The 4084-nt window shown below is 45.5% G+C and overlaps 1 protein-coding gene across 2 annotated transcripts in view; it reads left to right on the forward strand.

Moving 5' to 3' along the window:
* The first annotated feature begins 2679 nt into the window (after positions 1-2679).
* The window catches only part of LOC134079226 (interleukin-1 receptor type 1-like), a 37151-nt gene continuing 35746 nt past the window's right edge, over positions 2680-4084 (forward strand). The window contains exon 1 of one of the 2 annotated variants that reach the window (XM_062535446.1): positions 2680-3803. The gene's annotated coding sequence lies outside the window, so the exon portion shown is untranslated. The remainder of the gene's footprint in view (positions 3804-4084) is intronic. The other variant, XM_062535448.1, reaches the window with a different exon arrangement.

A 4084-nucleotide genomic window follows, 5' to 3' on the forward strand; every position in this document is an offset into this window, starting at 1 on the left:
CCCTCGCTCATCACACAGGCTTTGTTGTAATTGTGACCTTCTTTAAAGGTAGGGTATGGAATTAGCTTTTTTGGCCATTTTTGCAAAATCACTTGAAATCCTATTCCTAACTCACTTACAGCCACTGAGTTGGAAGCACTGAAATGGAAATTAAACACGTCAATCATCTGCGGAACGGGCAGGGCTCGAAAAACTCCAGCCAATAGTATTCTAAACCCCATACCATCATTTCACAGCTTGTTCGTCAATCTAACGGTCTTACTCCTCCCCCTCCCCCCTGTGCGCGCGCGACCCTTTCGTGCACTCAAAGCTGGTGACCGAGAGCCAGTGCTGAAATGAAACCAACTAGGCCTGCTGTCTATGCCTGCTGCACGCTGCACGTCCCCTATGTTCCCCTCTTGTTGTATGTGTCACTTCATTTCCATACAAACCAAGACAGCGGATAGGCCTACCTACGGAAACTCAATCACCCACGCAATAAATAAGCTATGTAGCAAAAATTACATTTTACCGTCACGGCGTGACTCGAAGAGTGTTGTAAACATGAAACTGAAACTTACCCGCTTGGAGCTACAGTGGAATAGGCGAACCAGCGGGCCAGCACTAAACTTGGATATTTCAGGAGATAAACGTCCCGGTAAGAACCAAACCAGATTCTGTTCAAATATACACACCTGTGGCTACTGAAAAATGTTCAGGTATTTATCAAATGTTATTTTGGTGTATTAATGCACCGTTGTTTTAGAATTTAAGAACGAAAGGGCTGGTAGCCTAATTGGTGCTTTTACCATAATGTAGGCTATAAATCATCTACCTTGTTTGATTTGTGAACTACCTACAACCCTTTGGAGGTGAATAAAGAATGTAATTGGGGAAGTTGATGTGAGCGATTGTATGGAGACTAGAGCTCATAGTGCTGTAGACGCCAGGCTGGCATTTCATTTAGCCTGGCTCGCTCTCGCGCATCTGAATTCTCGCTCGTGCATGTGCGTCCATTGAGGGAGGGACTTGAGGTTGTATATGTTCAAAATCTGCCGGCCGTTTTGCGAATTCCGTACCCAACCTTTAAGTTGGCATTTCCATACTCAGGTCGACTGTAAAGCACTTTCTAATTAGTTCTACACATATACAGTATGAGCGGGTGGTGTTCTTAGTTCTACACATATGAGCGGGTGGCGATCTTAGTTCTACACATATAAGAAGGTGGTGATCTTAGTTCTTAGTTCTACACATAGAGCGGGGGGTGATCTTAGTTCTTAGTTCTACACATATGAGCGGGTGGTGTTCTTAGTTCTACACATATGAGCGGGTGGTGTTCTTAGTTCTACACATATGAGCGGGTGGTGTTCTTAGTTCTACACATATGAGCGGGTGGCGATCTTAGTTCTACACATATAAGAAGGTGGTGATCTTAGTTCTTAGTTCTACACATAGAGCGGGGGGTGATCTTAGTTCTTAGTTCTACACATATGAGCGGGTGGTGTTCTTAGTTCTACACATATGAGCGGGTGGTGTTCTTAGTTCTACACATATGAGCGGGTGGTGTTCTTAGTTCTACACATATGAGCGGGTGGTGTTTGGTGGAAGGTTATTGCATGTTTCCAGTAACAGGCTCAGTGAGTGTAGGAGACGTGGGAAGACTCATCAAACTCCATTGTCTTTTGTTTACCGACCGGAGTCAGCAGTCCGAGAAGGGTCCAGCTGCAGCATTGACTGGAATCTGGGCTGGGCAAGGCAAGTCAAGTCAAGTCAAGTCAAGGTTATTTATAAAGCGCATTACACAGAGGTCATTCAGTGTGCTCTACATAAACACAAGCAAACAGGAATAACATATAAAAGATGGGCAAAGAATAATGATAAAAAACCCAATAAAATCAAAGTATAAATCAAGGTAAAATCATTAAAAAATTATGAATAATTAACAAGAAAACATAAAAGACTCGAGAATTAACGTACCCAAGAGGATTGGTAGCCTAATAACTGAAAGCTCGACTTAAGTGGGCTTATAGTGGGCGAATAACACTACTGAGGAAAACGCTTCAGTTTGTGATATTATGTTTGTTGTTAAACTTACATTGACATCATTTGTAGAACACTATAAGGCAAAACTATCTCACTGAGACATGATGGCTTCAGGTCGGGGCTAAACGCACCGGCAGCATCCCTTTATCCTACCAAACCTTTGGAGAAGAGCACAGCCTTTAGGACTTAAGAAAACACATTTATAGACAAATAAAGTAGCCTTTAGGCCTTAAGAAAACACATTTATAGAGGAACAAACGAGAGGGCTGAAACATAACAGCTATCATGATCATTTAGCCAATGTTATAATAGCCTATATAAGGCCTACTGTATATGATGATAATATTATCACATCATAACATTTCCATAACACCAACAAGGAGGACACATTTCGTGAGGGCAGAACAATCACACAGCACTCTGGTGAACTCACACCTGCTATTAGTCTGGCTATCAGCAGGCAGACTCCACCCAGCATAAACTGCACTAGGACTAAGGACAATCAAGAGTCCGGCTTGAGGACGCGCCAATCGCCGGACAGGAGGGTTTAAAATCTGGACTCTCTGACTTCAATTCGGACGTCTGGCCACCCTAGCTGCATGACAGTGTAGGCTCCTTGGCTGCATGAGTGTAGTCCCGGGTGAATAAAAGTTTCAATTTCTGTGCTGCGGCTTCATTAGGCTACTCTTCTCTGACAGATGTGTGGGCAGCCGACTCTCCCGCAGGAGCCGGAGTCATCATGACATGGAAAGTCCCTCGAGAGTGTCTTTGTTTCTGTTGAACCTGCTGGTCTGGAGTTGGACCGATATTAGCCTACTCTCTGCAGTTCCGTTTTTAGGAGTAGGGTCGACACGCCAAGATGTGGCAAACTTTTCTCTGCGTTATTTGCAGTGCTAAGGGCTGCGTGTCCTGCCGTGTGTGTGTCCTAAACGTGTGGGTAGGATGACTAGTAGGCTACTCTAGTCTAGCACACATTGGCGCGTTACTGTTTGGACTCGAGAACAGGCTGGCACGCGCAGGACTGCTGTGGCGGTAATCAGCGAGTGGAGGAGGAAGTCTCTCAGGGATTTCAGAGCTGCATGGGATTTACTTACTGGCACTTCACTAGAAACAGGTCTTGCCAATAGGCGGATTTCCCTCTGAGAAGTGTGTGTGTGTGTGTGTGTACACAGTTCAATTGTGTTTCGCTCACAGGATATTGCGTTCACCGTGTTGGGTAAAAACACAACAAAAACACTGACCGCTTCCAGTTGAAACAATTCCACTTTCGCATTGTCAAAGCTCCGTGTTACTGTGCAGGAAAGCCCGCTCGCACATCTTAGTTCACACTAGTGAAGATCAATCAGGGCAACTCCTGACATTTTCATTCCTAGTGAAGATCAGTCAGGGCAACTCCTGACATTTCCATCGCTGACTTCAACATGGACCACAGCAGACTTCAGCACGCATACTTGCCGTGACATCACGTTGAGTAGGCGCGCGCGCTCACTCACCCAAAGTCTGTTGCGAGATTACGGTGTTGTTCTTTAGTCTAAATAACAAAACGGAACTCATTTCTTACCCGCGGGTTTATATTGTATGGTGTTGTTTACCTGACTCGTAGGCTGCTGCTAGTCACACCGGGAACTCAGAGACTACAGCAGCTGCGGGAGCACCCGGCACCAGATGAGCTAACGACGAAAGGCGCAGAACTCCTCGAGCTGATAGGACCAGCGGCTCAGACGCAGGAGGCTACCGGGCGCCCTTCCGTCCCGGATCTCTGGTAGGATATCCAAGTAACGGTAGGCCTACGTTTCCTCATCAGTTGGTTTCACTGAGCGCAGAAACTCTCGCCTAGCGCTTGCGTTTTAAAGAGCACCTCTGCGTGGCTTGTCAGAGGCCACGAATGTATTTCAACAGTACTGGTCTAACAGCAGGTTTTACTAACAGGTTTTGCGTAGGCCTGATGAAGCATGTCTGAGAGGCATTTACTTCCCGTTCCATTTAGTGATTTATAAACAACCAGTTACTTTAAAGTAAACTCTGTGACTGAATCCAGTGCAGGGACTTAAGTATTGGAGGA

This window comes from Sardina pilchardus, chromosome 4, assembly GCF_963854185.1.
Source record: "Sardina pilchardus chromosome 4, fSarPil1.1, whole genome shotgun sequence".
In the NCBI taxonomy this organism is placed as follows: Eukaryota; Metazoa; Chordata; class Actinopteri; order Clupeiformes; family Clupeidae; genus Sardina; species Sardina pilchardus.